The sequence below is a fragment of the Scyliorhinus torazame genome, chromosome 9, assembly GCF_047496885.1.
Source record: "Scyliorhinus torazame isolate Kashiwa2021f chromosome 9, sScyTor2.1, whole genome shotgun sequence".
Lineage (NCBI taxonomy): Eukaryota > Metazoa > Chordata > Chondrichthyes > Carcharhiniformes > Scyliorhinidae > Scyliorhinus > Scyliorhinus torazame.
Window position 1 is genome coordinate 31,084,898 of NC_092715.1, and position 22,622 is coordinate 31,107,519.

The following is a 22,622-nucleotide window of genomic DNA, read 5'->3' on the forward strand; positions in this document are numbered from 1 at the left end:
ATGAGTCCCAGTCAATATTGGGGAAGTTGAAGTCTCCCATCACCACAACCCTGTTGTTTTTACTCTTTTCCAAAATCTGTCTACCTATCTGCTCCTCTATCTCCCGCTGGCTGTTGGGAGGCCTGTAGTATACCCCCAACATTGTGACTGCACCCTTCTTATTCCTGATCTCTACCCATATAGCCTCACTGCCCTCTGAGGTGTCCTCTCGCAGTACAGCTGTGATATTCTCCCGAACAAGTAGCGCAACTCCACCTCCCCTTTTACATCCCCCTCTATCCCGCCTGAAACATCTAAATCCTGGAACGTTTAGCTGCCAATCCTGCCCTTCCCTCAACCAGGTCTCTGTAATGGCAACAACATCATAGTTCCAAGTACTAATCCAAGCTCTAAGTTCATCTGCCTTACGCGTAATGCTCCTTGCATTAAAACATATGCACTTCAGGCCACCAGACCCGCTGTGTTCAGCAACTTCTCCCTGTCTGCTCTGCCTCACAGCCACACTGTCCCTATTCCCTAGTTCTCCCTCAATGCTCTCACCTTCTGACCTATTGCTCCCGTGCCCACCCCCCTGCCATACTAGTTTAAACCCTCCCGTGTGACACTAGCAAACCTCGCGGCCAGGATATTTATACCTCTCCGGTTTAGATGCAACCCGTCCTTCTTATACAGGTCACACCTGCCCCGGAAGAGCTCCCAGTGGTCCAGATAATGGAAACCCTCCCTTCTACACCAGCTGTTTAGCCACGTGTTTAGCTGCTCTATCTTCCTATTTCTAGCCTCACTGGCACGTGGCACAGGGAGTAATCCCGAGATTACAACCCTCGAGGTCCTGTCTTTTAACTTTCTGCCTAGCTCCCTGAACTCCTGCTGCAGGACCTCATGCCCCTTCCTGCCTATGTCGTTAGTACCAATATGTACAACGACCTCTGCCTGTTTGCCCTCCCCCTTCAGGATGCCCTCTACCCGTTCGGAGACATCCTGGACCCTGGCACCAGGGAGGCAACATACCATCCTGGAGTCTCTTTCACGTCCACAGAAGCGCCTATCTGTGCCCCTGACTATAGAGTCCCCTATTACTATTACTCTTCTGCGCTTTGACCCTCCCTTCTGAACATCAGAGCCAGCCGTAGTGCCACTGCTCTGGCTGCTGCTGTTTTCCCCTGATAGGCTATCCCCCCCGACAGTATCCAAAGGGGTATATCTGTTCGAGAGGGGGACAACCACAGGGGATTCCTGCACTGACTGCCTGCCCTTTCTGGTGGTCACTCATTTCTCTGCCTGCACCTTGGGTGTGACCACATTTACATAACTGCGATCTATGACGCTTTCCGCCACCTGCATGCTCCTAAGTGCATCCAATTGCTGCTCCAACTGAACCATGCGGTCTGTGAGGAGCTCCAGTTGGGTGCACTTTCTGCAGATGAAGCCATTCGGGACGCTGGAAGCCTCCCGGACCTGCCACATCTCACAGTCAGAGCACAGCACCCCTCTAACTGACATTGCGTCAATTAATTAAAATTAAAATTAAAATTTGTCTTTTTTAAAAATATTTTTTTTTAAATTTCAAAGTTACTGTCAACTCTCTGTTTCCTAGCACTAGATTTCTAATAGAAATGCGATAGCTAACTATAGTACTCTCCGATCTCTGGCTTAGATATCCCTCTAAATTATAATTAAGTTATTATGTTCAATTAGTTACCAAATACTAGCCACTCTGGCCACAGCTTTTCTGTGATGTCACTTCAGTTTCCCCCCGACACACTCAATTTGAAAAAAGGTATAAAAGTAAAAATAAGTAAAAATCACTTACTTACCTTCTGAGTGTCTTAGATGTTCTCAGGTTCTCTCGTTGACAGAGACTGCTCCTCCACCTCCGAACCTTGACCTGCACAATGCTAATAATATAATAATAATACAATATGGCACTTACCTCACACCAATGGGTCTTATTATTAGGTTAGAGGAGGAGGGCGGGTGGGAGACACTACATGTGTAGTGTCTCGGGTTTCCTCTCCAGCAGAATTTATTGGTTGGGGGGGGGACTTCCCAGAGGTCCGCGGGTCGAACTTCCGGTTCCCGCCTTATATAAAAACAAATAAAACAGAAAAGAAGAACAGACACGGGACCAGGTAAGGGTTTTTAAATTCGCTACTCAACTCCCAGAAGGCCCCTGCGCACCGCTGCCGCCGAAATCCAAAGGGCTGCTCCTGTAAAGGTAAGTGGTTTCACCAATTTAGAAATTGCATTTTTGAACATTAAAGTTAAATGTTGCTTTTATATTGGCTCTTGACAGGCGGGCCGGTATCCGTGATAATAATAATAATCTTTATTATTGTCACAAGTAGGCTTACATTAACACTGCAATGAAGTTACTGTGAAAAGCCCCTAGTCGCCACATTCCGGCGCCTGTTCGGGTACACGGAGGGAGAATTCAGAATGTCCAATGCACCTACCAAGCACGACTTTCGGGACTTGTGGGAGGAAACGGAGCACCCGGAGGAAACCCACGCAGGCACGGGGAGAACGTGCAGACTCCGCACAGACAGTGACCCAAGTCGGGAATGAACCTGGGACCCTGGAGCTGTGAAGGAACAGTGTTACCCACTGTGCTACCATGTCGCCCAATTTTAAAATATGGACAAAGTCAGACAGAGTTGCTGTGCATTACATACATTTATATACTGGGCAGAATCCTCCAATCCCCGAGCCGCGTGATTCTCATTGGCGGGCCGTTTGCTGGTAGTGGGATCCTTTCTTCCTGCCGCGTGTGAATGGAATATCCCATTAAAGCCACCCCAGGCGGCAGGATGCGCTGCCGGTGGGAAAAGAGATCCCAAGGCTGGAGAATTCCAGTCTGTATTGACAGCATAGAGACAGCCCAGCCCACAGTTATGTCCACAGGTGCTCCACGAACCCTACTTCATCTCACCGAATCAACACACCCTTCCATTCCTTTCCCCTTGGGCCGCCCCTTCCCCCCTGGACCCTTCAACGCCGACGTCACGCCGGCTCGGAGGATGTTAAAATGGCGACGGCGGGACTTGGTGATGGCTGCTCGGCCCATACGGGCCGGAGAGGCAGCGCATACCCCGGCCGGCGCCGCGTCGACCACGCCGGCTCCGATGGCGGCGATTCTCTGCACTGCGGAGAATTGCTTCGGGGCGGTGTGGCGCGACTTCTGCGACGCCGCGCTGATTCTCCGACCCGGCGGGGGGTGGGAGAATTCTGCCCCTTATTTCTAAACTGTGTCCCCCAGTTCCAGTCTCACCCACACAGGGAAACATCCTTTCAGCATCCAAGCTGCCAAGTCCCCTCAGGACTTTTTATATTTCAACTATAGAACATAGAACATAGAAAATACAGCACAGAACAGGCCCTTCGGCCCACGATGTTGTGCCGAACCTTTGTCCTAGATTAATCATAGATTATCATTGAATTTACAGTGCAGAAGGAGGCCATTCGGCCCTTTGAGTCTGCACCAGCTCCTGGAAAGAGCACCCTACCCAAACTCAACACCTCCACCCAACACCAAGAGCAATTTTGGACATTAAGGGCAATTTATCATTGGCCAATTCACCTAACCTGCACATCTTTGGACTGTGGGAGGAAACCGGAGCACCCGGAGGAAACCCACGCAGACATGGGGAGGATGTGCAGACTCCGCACAGACAGTGACCCAAGCCGGAATCGAACCTGGGACCCTGGAGCTGTGAAGCAATTGTGCTATCCACAATGCTACCGTGCTGTTCTTAAGAACAAATTAATCTACACTATATCATTTTACCGTAATCCATGTACCTATCCAATAGCTGCATGAAGGTCCCGAATGTTTCCGACTCAACTACTTCCACAGGCAGTGCATTCCATGCCCCCACTACTCTCTGGGTAAAGATGATGTGGAGATGCCGGCCTTGGACTGGGGGTTAAAGTCCAACAGGTTTGTTTCGATGTCACTAGCTTTCGGAGCGCTGCTCCTTCCTCAGGTGAATCAACCCTGCCATGGCAATCTCTGCAAGACGTGCCAGATCATTGACATGGATACCACTATTACACGTGAGAACACCACCCACCAGGTACGCGGTACGTTCTCGTGCGACTCGGCCAACGTTGTCTACCTCATACGCTGCAGGAAAGGATGTCCCGAAGCGTGGTACTTTGGTGAGACCATGCAGACGCTGCGACAACGAATGAACGGACATCGCGCAACAATCACCAGGCAGGAATGTTCCCTTCCAGTCGGAGAACACTTCAGCAGTCAAGGGCATTCAGCCTCTGATCTCCGGGTAAGCGTTCTCCAAGGCGGCCTTCAGGACCCGCGACAACGCAGAATCGCCGAGCAGAAACTTATAGCCAGGTTCCGTACACATGAGTGCGGCCTCAACCGGGACCTGGGATTCATGTCACATTACATTCATCCCCCACCATCTGGCCTGCGAAATCCTACCAACTGTCCTGGCTTGACACAATTCACACCTCTTTAACCTGGGGTTACCCCATCTCTGGATCTGTAAAGATTTAATCACCTGCTAATGGTCGCATTCCAAGCATTGTTTGGCATCTTTGAATTTGTCTATATATGTGGTTCTGGAACATACCTCTTCATTCACCTGAGGAAGGAGCAGCGCTCTGAAAGCTAGTGACATCGAAACGAACCTGTTGGACTTTAACCTGGTGTTGTAAGACTTCGTACTGTGCTCACCCCAGTCCAACGCCGGCATCTCCACATCATGGCTACCATCGACACCGCAAACTGCCGGCTAAAAGTGGAGAGGATCTCCAGGAAGATCGCGCATATAGACACTGACATTAAGTTTCTACAAAGATGCAAGAAAGCAGACAAGATCCCGAAAGGGCTACAGATCACAAACCCACTCAAGTCGACCTACAACACAGACTATGCTGAGAGACTCTGCCGTCGCACCTCTCTCACGCTCCTCAACCACCTCGTCCGCCAGCTCTACAGCAGACGACGCAACCCGGAAACCAAGATAGAGGCCATATTCTCAACTTGCGCTCAGGACGCAGCAGACCAGCTGCGGAACACCGCCAAACAGATGAGACAACAATACTATGCCACCTATATGCACACCAAGAACAGAAAGCTTGAGAAACTTGGCATCACCACCGGCAGCAACCAAGCCACCCCCGGTGCCTCAGTAGAAAACAATACAGGGAAATCTATTGTCAACTTGTCAGACTACACCCTTCAACCAGACGAAATCGAAGTCCTCAGCAGAGGGCCCAATTTCTGCACCACCACCAAAATGGACCCCATCAGTCTCGCGGCAGACACGGAGGAATTCATCAGGCGAATGAGGCTCCGGGAATTCTTCCACAGACCCCAAGAGGCCAACAGCGAACCCAAGCAGACTATCAATGAACCGGGACAGCAGACCAAGAGATCTGCGGTGCGGCAACCGAAGAGGAAAGAGTCGAATTGGACCTCTCCGGAAGGCCGCTGCCTTAGACTCGACATGTATGCTCAAGCCGTCAGGAGTCGCGTCAATGCCAGATTCATCAGTCGCATTCACAAGACAGCCCCGAACGTCACCCAAGCACAACGCAATGCCATCCACGCTCTCAAGACCAACCGCAGCATCGTCATCAAACCAGCAGACAAAGGAGGGGCCACTGTCGTACTGAACAGAACGGACTACTGCAAAGAAGTATACCGACAACTGAACAACCAAGAACACTACAGACAGTTACCCGCAGATCCGACCAAGGAACACATCCGCCAACTTAACAGACTGATCAAGACCTTGGATCCAGAGCACCCTACGTGCTCTCATCCCACGTACTCCCCGCATTGGAGATCTCTACTGCCTCCCAAAAATACATAAGGCCAACACACCAGGCCGCCCTATCGTTTCAGGCAATGGGACCTTGTGTGAGAACCTCTCTGGCTACATCGAGGGCATCTTGAAACCCATCGTACAAGGTACGCCCAGCTTCTGTCGCGACACGACGGACTTCCTACAGAAACTCAGCACCCATGGACCAGTTGAACCAGGAACATTCCTCGTCACAATGGACGTCTCGGCACTCTACACCAGCATCCCCCATGACGACGGCATTGCTGCAACAGCCTCAGTACTCAACACCGACAACTGCCAATCTCCAGACACAATTCTGCAACTCATCCGCTTCATTCTGGATCACAACGTCTTCACCTTCGACAACAAGTTCTTCATCCAGATGCACGGAACAGCCATGGGGACCAAATTCGCACCCCAATACGCCAACATCTTCATGCACAAGTTTGAACAGAACCTACTCACCGCATAGGACCTTCAACCGACGTTATACACCAGATACATCGATGACATTTTTTTCCTTTGGACCCACGGCGAAGAATCACTGAAACGACTACACGATGACATTAATAAGTTCCATCCAACCATCAGACTCACCATGGACTACTCTCCAAAATCAGTTGCATTCTTGGTCACACTCGTCTCCATCAAGGACGGTCACCTCAGCACTTCGCTTTACCGCAAACCCACGGATAACTTCATGATGCTCCACTTCTCCAGCTTCCACCCTAAACACATTAAAGAAGCCATCCCCTATGGACAAGCGCTCCGTATACACAGGATCTGCTCAGACGAGGAGGAGCATAACAGACATCTACAGACGTTGAAAGATGCACTCGTACGAACGGGATATGACACTCGACTCATCGATCGACAGTTCCAACGCGCCACAGCGAAAAACCGCACCGACATCCTCAGAAGACAAACATGGGACACAACCGACAGAATACCCTTCGTCGTCCAGTACTTCCCCGGAGCGGAGAAACTACGTCATCTTCTTCACAGCCTTCAACACGTCATTGATGACGATGAACATCTTGCCAAGGTCATCCCCACACCCCCACTACTTGCCTTCAAACAACCGCGCAACCTCAAACGAACCATTGTTTGCAGCAAACTACCCAGTCTTCAGAACAGTGACCACGACACCACACAACCCTGCCATGGCAATCTCTGCAAGACGTGCCAGATCATTGACATGGATACCACTATTACACGTGAGAACACCACCCACCAGGTACGCGGTACGTTCTGTGCGACTCGGCCAACGTTGTCTACCTCATACGCTGCAGGAAAGGATGTCCCGAAGCGTGGTACATTGGTGAGACCATGTAGACGCTGCGACAACGAATGAACGGACATCGCACAACAATCACCAGGCAGGAATGTTCCCTTCCAGTCAGAGAACACTTCAGCAGTCAAGGGCATTCAGCCTCTGATCGCCGGGTAAGCGTTCTCCAAGGCGGCCTTCAGGACCCGCGACAACGCAGAATCGCCGAGCAGAAACTTATAGCCAAGTTCCGTACACATGAGTGCGGCCTCAACCGGGACCTGGGATTCATGTCACATTACATTCATCCCCCACCATCTGGCCTGCGAAATCCTACCAACTGTCCTGGCTTGACACAATTCACACCTCTTTAACCTGGGGTTACCCCATCTCTGGATCTGTAAAGATTTAATCACCTGCTAATGGTCGCATTCCAAGCATTGTTTGGCATCTTTGAATTTGTCTATATATGTGGTTCTGGAACATACCTCTTCATTCACCTGAGGAAGGAGCAGCGCTCCGAAAGCTAGTGACATCGAAACAAACCAGTTGGACTTTAACCTGGTGTTGTAAGACTTCGTACTCTGGGTAAAGAACCTACCTCTGCTATCCCTCCTATATGTTCCACCTTTCAACTTAAATTTATGTCCCCTTGTAATGGTTTGTTCCACCCGGGAAAAAAGTCTCTGACTGTCTACTCTATCTATTCCCCTGATCATCTTATAAACCTCTATCAAGTCGCCCCTCATCCTTCTCCGTTCTAATGAGAAAAGGCCTAGCACCCTCAACCTTTCCTCGTAAGACCTACTCTCCATTCCAGGCAACATCCTGGTAAATCTTCTTTGCACCTTTTCCAAAGCTTCCACATCCTTCCTAAAATGAGGCGACCAGAACTGTACACAGTACTCCAAATGTGGCCTTACCAAAGTTCTGTACAGCTGCATCATCACCTCACGGCTCTTAAATTCAATCCCTCTGTTAATGAACGCGAGCACACCATAGGCCTTCTTCACAGCTCTATCCACTTGAGTGGCAACTTTCAAAGATGTATGAACATAGACCCCAAGATCTCTCTGCTCCTCCACATTGCCAAGAACTCTACCGTTAACCCTGTATTCCGCATTCATATTTGTCCTCCCAAAATGGACAACCTCACACTTTTCAGGGTTAAACTCCATCTGCCACTTCTCAGCCCAGCTCTGCATCCTAGCTATGTCTCTTTGCAGCCGACAACAGCCCTCCTCACTATCCACAACTCCACCAATCTTCGTATCGTCTGCAAATTTACTGACCCACCCTTCAACTCCCTCATCCAAGTCGTTAATGAAAATCACAAACAGCAGAGGACCCAGAACTGATCCCTGCGGTACGCCACTGGTAACTGGGATCCAGGCTGAATATTTGCCATCCACCACCACTCTCTGACTTCTATCGGTTAGCCAGTTCGTTATCCAACTGGCCAAATTTCCCACTATCCCATGCCTCCTTACTTTCTGCATAAGCCTACCATGGGGAACCTTATCAAATGCCTTACTAAAATCCATGTACACTACATCCACTGCTTTACCTTCATCCACACGCTTGGTCACCTCCTCAAAGAATTCAATAAGACTTGTAAGGCAAGACCTACCCCTCACAAATCCGTGCTGACTATCCCTAATCAAGCAGTGTCTTTCCAGATGCTCAGAAATCCTATCCTTCAGTACCTTTTCCATTACTTTGCCTACCACCGAAGTAAGACTAACTGGTCTGTAATTCCCAGGGTTATCCCTAGTCCCTTTTTTGAACAGGGGCACGACATTCGCCACTCTCCAATCCCCTGGTACCACCCCTGTTGACAGTGAGGATGAAAAGATCATTGCCAACGGCTCTGCAATTTCATCTCTTGCTTCCCATAGAATCCTTGGATATATCCTGTCAGGCCCGGGGGACTTGTCTATCCTCAAGTTTTTCAAAATGCCCAACACATCTTCCTTCCTAACAAGTATTTCCTGGAGCTTACCAATCTGTTTCACATTGTCCTCTCCAACAATATCGCCCCTCTCATTTGTAAATACAGAAGAAAAGTACTCGTTCAAGACCTCTCCTATCTCTTCAGACTCAATACACAATCTCCCGCTACTGTCCTTGATCGGACCTACCCTCGCTCTAGTCATTCTCATATTTCTCACATATGTGTAAAAGGCCTTGGGGTTTTCCTTGATCCTACCCGCCAAAGATTGTTCATGCCCTCTCTTAGCTCTCCTAATCCCTTTCTTCAGTTCCCTCCTGGCTATCTTGTATCCCTCCAATGCCCTGTCTGAACCTTGTTTCCTCAGCCTTACATAAGTCACCTTTTTCCTCTTAACAAGACATTCAACCTCTCTTGTCAACCATGGTTCCCTCACTCGACCATCTCTTCCCTGCCTGACAGGGACATACATATCAAGGACAGGTAGCACCTGTTCCTTGAACAAGTTCCACATTTCACTTGTGTCCTTCCCTGCCAGCCTATGTTCCCAACTTATGCACTTCAATTCTTGTCTGACAACATCGTATTTACCCTTTCCCCAATTGTAAACCTTGCCCTGTTGCACGTACCTATCCCTCTCCATTACTAAAGTGAGAGTCACAGAATTGTGGTCACTATCTCCAAAATGCTCCCCCACTAACAAATCTATCACTTGCCCTGGTTCATTACCCAGTACTAAATCCAATATTGCCCTCCTCTGGTCGGACAATCTACATACTGTGTTAGAAAAGCTTCCTGGACACACTGCACAAACACCACCCCATCCAAACTATTTGATCTAAAGAGTTTCCACTCAATATTTGGGAAGTTAAAGTCGCCCATGACTACTACCCTATGACCTCTGCACCTTTCCAAAATCTGTTTCCCAATCTGTTCCTCCACATCTCTGCTACTATTGGGGGGCCTATAGAAAACTCCTAACAAGGTGACTGCTCCTTTCCTATTTCTGACTTCAACCCATACTACCTCAATAGGGTGATACTCCTCGAACTGCCTTTCTGCAGCTGTTATACTATCTCTAATTAATAATGCCACCCCCCCACCTCTTTTACCACCCTCCCTAATCTTATTGAAACATCTATCACCAGGGACCTCCAACAACCATTTCTGCCCCTCTTCTATCCAAGTTTCCGTGATGGCCACCACATCGTAGGCCCAAGTACCGATCCATGCCTTAAGTTCACCCACCTTATTCCTGATGCTTCTTGCGTTGAAGTATACATACTTCAACCCATCTCCGTGCCTGCAAGTACTCTCCTTTGTCAGTGTTCCCTTCCCCACTGCCTCATTACACGCTTTGGCGTCCTGAATATCGGCTACCTTAGTTGCTGGACTACAAATCCGGTTCCCATTCCCCTGCCAAATTAGTTTAAACCCTCCCGAAGAGTACTAGAAAACCTCCCTCCCAGGATATTGGTGCCCCTCTAGTTCAGATGCAACCCGTCCTGCTTGTACAGGTCCCACCTTCCCCAGAATGCGCTCCAATTATCCAAATACCTGAAGCCCACCCTCCTACACCATTCCTGCAGCCACGTGTTCAACTGCACTCTCTCCCTATTCCTAGCCTCGCTATCACGTGGCACCGGCAACAAACCAGAGATGACAACTCTGTCTGTCCTGGCTTTTAACTTCCAGCCTAACTCCCCAAACTTGTTTATTACCTCCACATCCCTTTTCCTACCTATGTCGTTGGTACCAATGTGCACCACGACTTCTGGCTGCTCCCCCTCCCCCTTAAGGATCCTGAAGACACGATCCGAGACATCCCTGGCCCTGGCACCCGGGAGGCAACATACCTTCCGGGAGTCTCGCTCGTGACCACAGAATCTCCTATCTATTCCCCTAACCATTGAATCTCCTACAACTATTGCTTTTCTATTCTCCCCCCTTCCCTTCTCAGCCCCAGAGCCATACTCAGTGCCAGAGACCTGGCCGCTAGGGCCTTCCCCCGGTAGGTCATCCCCCCCAACAGCATCCAAAACGGTATACTATTTTTGAAGGGGAACGGCCACGAGGGATCCCTGCACTGTCTGCCTGTTTGTTTTTTTCCCCCTGACTGTAACCCAGCTATTCTTGTCCTGTACCTTGGGTGTGGTTACCTCCCTGTAACTCTTCTCAATCACCCCCTCTGCCTCCCGGATGATCCGAAGTTCATCCAGCTTCAGCTCCAGTTCCCTAACACGGTCTTTGAGGAGCTGAAGTTGGGTGCACTTCCCGCAGGTATAGTCAGCGGGGACACCAGTGGTATCCCTCACCACCCACATCCGACAGGAGGAGCATGCAACTGGCCTAGCCTCCATCCCCTCTTACCTTTCAGAATATAGCTGCCCTGTGGACCAACTGGACCTCCGCCCTCCGACTCTGCTCCCAGTCAGCTGCACTCTCTGTAAACTCCTGGCTCTCTTCTCACTCTTTGCGGAAATGTAGGAAACAAAATGAAAGGAGCACCTTACTCCCGCCTCACCTAACTCCCTCAGTCACCAAACTCTCACTATAGCACTCAAATGCACCAAATTCAGCACTCCCTCAGTCACCAAACTCTCACTATAGCACTCAAATGCACCAAATTCAGCACTCCCTCAGTCACCAAACTCTCACTATAGCACTCAAATTCACCAAATTCAGCACTCCCTCAGTCACCAAACTCTCACTCTAGCACTCAAATGCACCAAATTCAGCACTCAGTGCAAACTAGATATTATTGTGTTCACAGAATCTCGACAATGCAGAAGGAGGCCTTTTGGCCCATCGAGTCTGCACCAGCCCTCCGAAAGAGTACCTATCTAGACCCCCCGCCCCCGCACCCTAGCCCCATAACCCAGTAACCGCACCTAATCTTTTCAACACTGAAGGGCAAGTTAGCACGGCCAATCCGCCTAACCCCCACATCTTCGGACTGTGGGAGGAAACCGGAGCATCCGGAGGAAACCCACGCAGACACGGGGAGAAAGGGCAAACTCCACATAGACCCTGGTGCGCGCGGCAGCACTAACCACTGTTTCACTGCCCCGCCTTATTTTATTTAATAAGAGATACTAATTTATAACTCAGAAAATGAAGACTGGGTGGGATTTTAAGTTAATACCCTGCTTTGTTACAACCCTGAAGAAAAGGTATCCCAATATCCGGAGCAGCAATTGTTCGGCCGTCGTCACATTTTCCGTGGTTTCCTGATCCTCTGACTGACTACTTCACCCTCTGATTGCACAAGGTGGTTATTTTTGACCGATGCAGATGCAGTGGGCCGTATTCTATGCTGTAGACCTCTATGATTCTCACTTCGTTGCTGACGGCGCTTCCAAGGCTTTCGTTAGAATGAAGCTCATGTTTGCGTGGAAGCTATTACCACCCACTTGAGCTTGATACTTATTACAATTAAATAATACACTGTGGAGCATTTTCAAAATACACTCAATACACATTTAGCAGCAACTCAAGGGCATTGCCGTTACTTTTTATTAAATAAATATGCTGATGGAGGATTTAATGTCAACTCCTCTTAGTTTTAAATTACATTAGTTAAATTATCTGATTAATTCTGGGTTCTTACTGCATTGAACTGTGATTTTTCTCTCTCTCAGTACTGAACTATCAGGAGTGGAGTACACTTCGGAACTGAACAAAATTGTTCTTTGAACAAACTCTGGGCAATTTAAGTGCAACCACAACATCAAGATTTTCCTATTGTGTTTTATTTAGATTGATTTAAAGATTCTTTTTGAGGGGAGGAGTGATTTTTATTGGATTTCTTTTGAATGCGACAAGACCCGATGTTTATTGCGAGCTCGCATATCGGCAGTGCTCGCCTTGATCGGCCGTGGCATTGCGTTTAAAAATTGGTAAGTCTTTATAGCAGCTTTATAGAACCTTAGTTAGGCCGTACTTGGAATAGAGGGTGGGATTCTCTGAGCCTGGGGCCGGGCCGGAGAATCCCCGCGAAAGGCGGGAATCGCGCCACGCCGCCCCGACGCCAACACGTGATTTTCTGCAGAGCGGAGAATCGGCACCATTGGCGCCGGTGTGGTTGGCACGATGCCGGTCGGGAGCAGCTCTACACGGCCAGTCTGCCGATTCTCGGCCTGGGATGGGGCGAGCGGCCGTTGTGAAAACGCCGTGTCCCGCCAGCGCCGTCTGCACCTGCTCTCAGCCGGTGCGAACTCACTGTGGCAGGGTCGGGGGGGGGGGGGCGGGGCTGTGAGTGGGGAGGGGGGGGTCCGACCCCGGGGTGGCCCCCGATGTGGCCTGGCCCATATCGTGACCCACCGATCGGGGGGCCGGCCTCTCTGTCTCCCGGCTTCCTTTCTTTCGCGCCGGCTCCTGTACTCCTGCGTCATGTTGGGTCAGGGCTGGCGCGGACAAGGGAGACACCGCGCATGCGCAGAAATCGCGCCGGTGGGACTGCGCATGCGCGGGTTCGCGCCGGAGCCACTGCGCATGCGCGCACCCCCCGGCGCCCATTCCATGGCCGGATCAGCAGCTGGAGTGGCGTGAACCGCTCCAGTGCTGTGCTGGCCCCGTGTAGGGGCCAGGATTGCTGATCCTGGGGCCTTGTTGACGCCGTCGAAAATCACGACGGCGTTTCCGAAGGCTGCAACACTTAGCCTCAGGATCAGAGAATCCCGCCCATTGTGTTCAATTCTGGTCGCCACACTACCAGAAGAATGTGGAAGCTTTGGAAAGGATGCAGAAATGATTTACCAGGATATTGCCTGGTATGGTGGACAGTAGCTATGAGGAGAGGTTGGAGAAACTTAGTTTGTTCTCACTCGAAAGACGGAGGTTAAGGGCCAACTTGATAGAAATCTACAAAATTCTGAGAGGCATGGTCAGAGTGGGTCGTCAGATGCTTTTTCCCAGGATGAAAGAGTCAATTACTGGGGGACATAGGTTTAAGGTGCGAGGTTTTTAAGAGATGTACGAGGCAAATTTTTACGCAGAGGGTGGTGGGTCCCTGGAACTCGCTGCCGGGGGAGGTGGTGGAAGTAGATACAATCGTGACTTTTAAGGGGCGCCTTGACAAATACATGAATAGGATGGGAATAGAGGGATACGGACCCCGGAAGGGTAGGGGTTTTAGTTCAGACGGGCAGCATGGTCGACGCAGGCTTGGAGGGACAAAAGGCCGGTTCCTATGCTGTACTTTTCTTTGCTTTTTGCTTTGTTCTTTGGAATGAAATCTTGAATTCTCGCCTAACAACCGAAATGATTGGCCGCCCTCCTGCTGTACCTTCCAACTGAAACCGGACTAAGGACCGGAAGCATTGGAGTGTTCGAGTTAAAGAACTCCAGAACGAGGAGGCGCCAGCTTAAAAATCGGAGCCAGGACTTCCGCGGATGGAACAGCCTAGAGGGGCTGAATGGCCAACTGCTGTCCCGACGAAAGATAGGACGCGGGATTTTCATGCAAATCGGCAAAGGCCGATGGTGGGCCGGAATTGCGGCTTTGAAGCTGCCGCCAGATATAGCGCCTATCTCCGCCATTTGGTCTGGAACTTTGAAAAAGAAACTTCAATGTGGTGGATCCCACAACGTATCGTTGTCGGGGCAGCCTCTGATTCGCTGCGCCCCCCCACCCACCGCCAGCAACTTAGTCAACCGAGGATCGTGGCGCCATTTTTAAAGGATGTTCCAGCGCAGAGAGAGCAAACCAGTTCGCCCTGGTACCCTCCCATGGGCACAGCCCCTGGCACTACAGAGGCAGGGCAGCACCAGGGGTCAGTGCCTGTCCTCAGTGCCCAGGCAATCTCTGGGCCCGGCCCCCTGCCCCCAGGAGCACTGCACTCACCTGAGCTCCTCTGGAAGGTCTGTTCGCCAGGTGCACGCCTTGGGAGACCAGTCGCGATTCACTCCGTTCTGTTGTCACGCTCGCAAGGATGGATCTTCTGGTTGGGTGGGGGGGCGGAATTATTCAAGCATAGGAGTCCACGAATTGCATGTTAATATATTTGAATGATCTTCCCGATGTTGAACGGGGCGAGGGGAGCAATGGGGACGCCACTGAAAAGGAAGAGGAGAATCGCATAAAGCGTTTAACTGGTGTAAATCGTGACTTTGCAGATCTCACGCTATTTTGCACACACCCGTCGCCAAACCTGCCCGGCGTGAATGACAGCGGAAAGTCCCAGACGGGGCATTTAACGTCTTGATGGTCATTTGAGATGTTTTTCGAACCAGGGGAGGGATTGGTGTGTTGGTGTGTGTGTGCGTGCACATTCATGCGTTTTGTGCCCGAGCAAGCCACAAACATTTAAAGCGTGACCCCAGGAGATCTTAACTCCAGGGTCTTATTTAAACATCCAGGCTTTGACTCCTTAACCCAGAAGCAATTACTGCCTAAACAGTCCCTGGTTGGTCGGGAGCTAGCAGGGAGTGGTACGGAAGATATTATCATCATCGAAGGATTATTTAATTAAAACCAACTAATGTCACAGCCTGGGGCCGAGTTGAGATACGTTTCACAATCAAAGTAGAATACAAAATTACAGAAACGGTGGAGTAAACTAACATTCTCCAATCTTAGACTAAGTGGCGGGGGCGGGGCAGGGACGGGTGGTGTTTCCACCAACGAGGCTGACAGGAAACCATTCCGTGCCTTCCAGTCCAGACCTCATTAATTATGCACCTTGGGGTTTAGCACTATGTTCCGTGGCACGGTAGGCTTGATTACCCACAGCTCGCCATCATATCTTGGTGCCATGTTTAAAAGGTACCCAACGTCACTGGCCCATCTTTGAAGAAACTGGGTCTCCAGGGACGTTCGGAGGCTGGAAGGTGGGCCTCCTCGATGACGCTGAAGATGGAGGATCCACCTGATAGCTGCTCCCCCCCCCGCCCCCCCCAACCAACCGCTGTTCTGGGATCCAGGATCATTGGCGGCCTCCATCTTGAACTCCGGGGGCAGCCTTGTCCTTCTTCCGGTCAGTCCCGACTTCTGCGCGTCACATTTTCCGGGACGTGTTCTGGATCAGTGGGTTTACCCCTGGCGTAGGGGAAAGATTCCAACCGGACCCGCATCTGCATCCCATTAGCAGGACGCAAATTGGTTTTGCACCGGTCTCCAGTAGGTTTCTCGATCCACCGTGGTGGGAACCAGTGGAAGATCCTGCAGAAATTCATGCCAGCGCGAAACCAAATTTTGGGCTCCCTGCTGAATTCTCTCCCCCCGCTTGCCATTGATCCTGTTGAGCGTATGTGGGAGGGGGGGGGGGGGGGGGGGGGGACACATGGGATAATTCCAGCCAACATGTCAAGCGTTAGGCCACACTTGGAGTATAGTGTTCTATTCTGGTCGCCACACTACCAGAAGGATGTGGAGGCTTTAGAGAGGGTGCAGAAGAGATTTACCAGAATGTTGCCTGGTATGGAGGGCATTAGCTATATAGAACATAGAAAAATACAGCGCAGTACAGGCCCTTCGGCCCACGATGTTGCACCGAAACAAAAGCCATCTAACCTACGCTATGCCATTATCATCCATATGTTTATCCAATAAACTTTTAAATGCCCTCAATGTTGGCGAGTTCACTACTGTAGCAGGTAGGGCATTCCACGGCCTCACTACTCTTTGCGTAAAGAACCTACCTCTGACCTCTGTCCTATATCTATTACCCCTCAGTTTAAAGTTATGTCCCCTCGTGCCAGCCATTTCCATCCGCGGGAGAAGGCTCTCACTGTCCACCCTATCTAACCCCCTGATCATTTTGTATGCCTCTATTAAGTCTCCTCTTAACCTTCTTCTCTCCAACGAAAACAACCTCAAGTCCATCAGCCTTTCCTCATAAGATTTTCCCTCCATACCAGGCAACATCCTGGTAAATCGCCTCTGCACCCGCTCCAAAGCCTCCACGTCCTTCCTATAATGCGGTGACCAGAACTGTACGCAATACTCCAAATGCGGCCGAACCAGAGTTCTGTACAGCTGCAACATGACCTCCTGACTCCGGAACTCAATCCCTCTACCAATAAAGGCCAACACTCCATAGGCCTTCTTCACAACCCTATCAACCTGGGTGGCAACTTTCAGGGATCTATGTACATGGACACCTAGATCCCTCTGCTCATCCACACTTTCAAGAACTTTACCATTAGCCAAATATTCCGCATTCCTGTTATTCCTGCCAAAGTGAATCACCTCACACTTCTCTACATTAAACTCCATTTGCCACCTCTCAGCCCAGCTCTGCAGCTTATCTATATCCCTCTGTAACCTGCTACATCCTTCCACACTATCGACAACACCACCGACTTTAGTATCGTCTGCAAATTTACTCACCCACCCTTCTGCGCCTTCCTCTCGGTCATTGATAAAAATGACAAACAGCAACGGCCCCAGAACAGATCCTTGTGGTACTCCACTTGTGACTGTACTCCATTCTGAACATTTCCCATCAACCACCACCCTCTGTCTTCTTTCAGCTAGCCAATTTCTGATCCACATCTCTAAATCACCCTCAATCCCCAGCCTCCGTATTTTCTGCAATAGCCTACCGTGGGGAACCTTATCAAACGCTTTGCTGAAATCCAGATACACGACATCAACTGCTCTACCCTCATCTACCTGTTCAGTCACCTTCTCAAAGAACTCAATAAGGTTTGTGAGGCATGACCTACCCTTCACAAAGCCATGCCGACTATCCCTGATCATATTATTCCTATCTAGATGATTATAAATCTTGTCTCTTATAATCCCCTCCAAGACTTTACCCACTACAGACGTGAGGCTCACTGGTCTATAGTTGCCGGGGTTGTCTCTGCTCCCCTTTTTGAACAAAGGGGCCACATTTGCTGTCCTCCAGTCCTCTGGGACTATTCCTGTAGCCAATGATGACATAAAAATCAAAGCCAAAGGTCCAGCAATCTCTTCCCTGGCCTCCCAGAGAATCCTAGGATAAATCCCATCAGGTCCCGGGCACTTATCTATTTTCAGCCTGTCCAGAATTGCCAACACCTCTTCCCTACGCACCTCAATGCCATCTATTCTATTAGCCTGCGGCTCAGCATTCTCCTCCACAACATTATCTTTTTCCTGAGTGAATACTGACGAAAAATATTCATTTAGTATCTCGCCTATCTCTTCAGACTCCACACACAATTTCCCATCCCTGTCCTTGACTGGTCCTACTCTTTCCCTAGTCATTCGCTTATTCCTGACATACCTATAGAAAGCTTTTGGGTTTTCCTTGATCCTTCCTGCCAAATACTTCTCATGTCCCCTCCTTGCTCGTCTTAGCTCTCTCTTTAGATCCTTCCTCGCTACCTTGTAACTATCCATCGCCCCAACTGAAACTTCACACCTCATCTTCACATAGGCCTCCTTCTTCCTCTTAACAAGAGATTCCACTTCCTTGGTAAACCACGGTTCCCTCGCTCGACGCCTTCCTCCCTGCCTGACCGGTACATACTTATCAAGAACACGCAGTAGCTGATCCTTGAACAAGCCCCACTTATCCAGTGTGCCCAACACTTGCAGCCTACTTCTCCACCTTATCCCCCCCAAGTCACGTCTAATGGCATCATAATTGCCCTTCCCCCAGCTATAACTCTTGCCCTGCGGTGTATACTTATCCCTTTCCATCATTAACGTAAACGTCACCGAATTGTGGTCACTGTCCCCAAAGTGCTCTCCTACCTCCAAATCCAACACCTGGCCTGGTTCATTACCCAAAACCAAATCCAACGTGGCCTCGCCTCTTGTTGGCCTGTCAACATATTGTTTCAGGAAACCCCCCTGCACACACTGTACAAAAAATGACCCATCTATTGTACTCGAACTATATCTTTTCCAGTCAATATTTGGAAAATTAAAGTCTCCCATAATAACTACCCTATTACTTTCACTCTTATCCAGAATCATCTTCGCCATCCTTTCCTCTACATCCCTAGAACTATTAGGAGGCCTATAAAAAACTCCCAACAGGGTGACCTCTCCTTTCCTGTTTCTAACTTCAGCCCATACTACCTCGGAAGAAGAGTCCCCATCTAGCATCCTCTCCGCCACCGTAATACTGCTCTTGACTAGCAGCGCCACACCTCCCCCTCTTTTGCCTCCTTCTCTGAGCTTACTAAAACACCTAAACCCCGGAACCTGCAACATCCATTCCTGTCCCTGCTCTATCCATGTCTCCGAAATGGCCACAACATCGAAGTCCCAGGTACCAACCCACGCTGCCAGTTCCCCTACCTTGTTTCGTATACTCCTGGCATTGAAAATGAGGAGCGGTTGAATAAACTCGGTTTGTCCTCACTGGAACGAAGGAGGTTGAGGGGAGACCTGATAGAGGTATACAAAATTATGAGGGTCATAGACAGAGTGGATAGTCAGAGGCTTTTCCCCAGGGTAGAGGGGTCAATTACTAGGGGGCATAGGTTTAAGGTGAGGGGCAAGGTTTAGAGTAGATGTACGAGGCAAGTTTTTTACGCAGAGGGTAGTGGGTGCCTGGAACTCGCTACCGGAGGAGGTGGTGGAAGCAGGGACGATAGTGACATTTAAGGGGCATCTTGACAAATACATGAATAGGATGGGAATAGAGGGATACGGACCCAGGAAGTGTAGAAGATTGTAGTTTAGTCGGGCAGCATGGTCGGCACGGGCTTGGAGGGCCGAAGGGCCTGTTCCTGTGCTGTACATTTCTTTGTTCTTTGTTCATTGGAATGGAGGACGGATTTTACGGAGGGCTAGGGGGTGACGCGTGTGCGTTCAGTCGGCACCTGGTCTTCAATTAGCCAGTTAAGGGTCTCAGTAAGCCCAAGGATGGACAGGCCTGCTACCTGTCCACCATTTTAGAGGAGACAGCTAAGTATTAGATGCTCGTTTTATATTACATGCCCTCTCGCCTTAAATACTCCGGTGGGTGGGGGCTGCAATCTCCCTCTCCAGGTTTCAGAGTTCAACAATCATCAGAGTTTATGCATTGTGGAATTAGATATAGCATTGGACTATTCTTAAACCTTGTTGTTTCACACCTGAATTCAGTTATTGATTCGGGTTCTGTGAAATCTGCGGGTAATGAGGATTAAAGTTTGGAGTGCGGCAGGCATCGATCGACAATTTTGATGGCGTCAGTTCTTGAGCGACTCTCGACTACGGGAAAAGTCTGTGTCTTGGTAATCAAGGCCAAGAATGACTTTTCAAACCCTTATCCGAACACCTTCAATAGCTTTGCGTTGCTACTTTGTGATTCTGCTCGAGTACACACATTACATATCTCAATTCAAGACTAACAAAAGATGTGAAATGATTACAAGATCATCGCTTGAAAGGGAATTGTATTTCCGCTTCTGAATGGCTATTCGTTCATTATCAATGAAACAAATGTGCGCATCCCATTTTATATCTGCCCGCCTGACTGTCTTGTGATGATTGTAATGTAATTTAATGGAAAATCGAAAGGGGCTGGTTTGTTTTGAGTGAAGCAGATTTATTTTTAAATTCATTTACAGGATGTGGGGGTCGCTGGCTAGGCCATGCATTTATTGCCCATCCCTAGTTGCCCTTCAGAAAGCGGTGGTGAGTTGCTTTCTTGAACCGCTGCAGTCCCTGTGGTGTAGGTACACCCACTGTGCTGTTAGGGAGGGAGTTTCAGGATTTTGACCCAGCGACAGTGATGGAATAGCCGATGTATTTCCGTACAGCACATTCACCTGAGGAAGGGGCAGTGCTCCGAAAGCTAGTGATTCGAAACAAACCTGTTGGACTTTAAACCTGGTGTTGTAAAACTTCTTGCTGCGCTCACCCCAGTCCAACGCCAGCATCTCCACATCTTGATATATTTCCAGGTCAGGACGGTAAGTGACTTGGAGGGGAACTTCCAGGTGCTGGTGGTCCCAGAGCTCTGCTGCCCTTGTCCTTCCTGGTAGTGGTCGTGGGTTTGGAATGTGCCCCCTAAGGACCCTTTGGGTTCAACACACACTTATTGGGGTTCAGCTCCATTTTGTTCTCCACAGACCAGGCGATAGTGTTCATGCACATGACAGGGAATGGAATGGATGATGCACGATCAATTGCACAAAGACAAGAGATGAATACAACTGAGGCTTTATTACACTAAGATGTGTGGCCTCCTACAGCAGCTGGCGAAATGGCTGCTGTACGGGGAGCACACATATTTATACTCCGCCTACTGGCAGAGCCAGCAGGCAGGGACTACCCCCGTATCTGTAGTATAGGTCCTTACCACACATCTCCTAATATATACAACAGTGGTGATTACCACATTCACCCCCTGTTAAAATTGAGTCCGGCGGGGGTGGCGGAGAACTATATACAGAACAAGTTTTAATATACAGAGGCAAAAATTTGGAGTCCAGTACATAGTGCTTTAACAGTCCCGAACCAATTACAGGTTTAGCCGGTCCGGGGCCTTGACCTGACGTTGGGAGCGACAGTGGTGGCAGAAATTCCGGTGTTGGTCTGGTCCTTGGTGACTCCGGGAGCGTGCCGAAATCCTCCTCATCCTCGGGCGTGGGCAGGGGTCCTGGTATGATGGTGGCGCCCATGTGCCATGGGGGAGACAAGATGGCGACGCCTGAAGATCCTGAGGTGGACAAGATGACGGCGCCGACGGGCCGCACGTGGCAGGAGTTGAAAAAGATGGCGGCACCCATGGGCCACACGTGGTCCGAGGAGGGGAAGATGGCGGCGCCCACTGTCCGTACGCGGGGGGGGTCGGGGCGATCGCGGCGACTGAGCAGGCCTGGCACACCGCGGTGAAGTGCCCCTTCTTGCCGCAGGCCTTGCAAGGGGGCTGAGGGCCGGGCAGCATTGGCGGGGGTGTTTTTGCTGCCCACAGAAGTAACACCTGGGGCCCATGGGGTTGGCTGGCTGGCGGGTGGCACAGGCGTAGGATTGGCTGAGTGGGGTCCCCGGTGGGGCGGCCGTCTGTGGAGTCCACGATGCGTAGGAGGAGTGGGCCGCGTGGCCGGGGGTGTAGGCCTGGATATTGCGCGAGGCGATTGTCATCGGTAGCGTCAGCTTTTTGGTTTCCGCGAGGTCGAGCGTGGCCCCCTCTAAAAGTCGCTGTCGGATGTGGTCTGACCCTAGCCCCGCGACAAAAGCGTCCCGCATGAGGAGCTTCGAATGTTCCGTGGCCGTGACGGCCTGACAGTCACAGTCTCTGATCAGGGGAATTAAAGCACGCCAGAAATCTTCTACGGACTCACCAGGGAGCTGACTACGAGTACGGAGTCCGTGTCTGGCAAAGAGCTGTTCGTCCGCTGGGCGTAGTTCTCTTTCAGTAGCTTCCATCATAGGTCGGCGCGTCCTGGACAAGCAGAAAAACGTTGGAGCTCAGCCGCGAGTAGAGGATCTGGATCTTCCGAGCTTCCGGAATTGGGTCTAGTGCAGACCTGATGGAAGCTTCGAAACAAGCTAGCCAATGTTCAAAGTCCTTTTTGGCATTGCTTGATTGCGGATGCAGCTGCAGGCGATCCGGCTTGATGCCGAGGTCCATCTTCTGAAAACTTTTGTGTAATAAATTGATGCATTATCAATTGCACAAAGACAAGAGTTGAGTACAGCTGAGGC

At 50.2% G+C, this 22,622-nt stretch overlaps 1 protein-coding gene across 1 annotated transcript in view; it reads left to right on the plus strand.

Annotated features, from left to right (window-relative positions):
• The window catches only part of galntl6 (polypeptide N-acetylgalactosaminyltransferase like 6), a 1,697,721-nt gene that overhangs the window by 92,355 nt on the left and 1,582,744 nt on the right, over positions 1–22,622 (plus strand). The gene's annotated exons all lie outside the window — the stretch shown is intronic.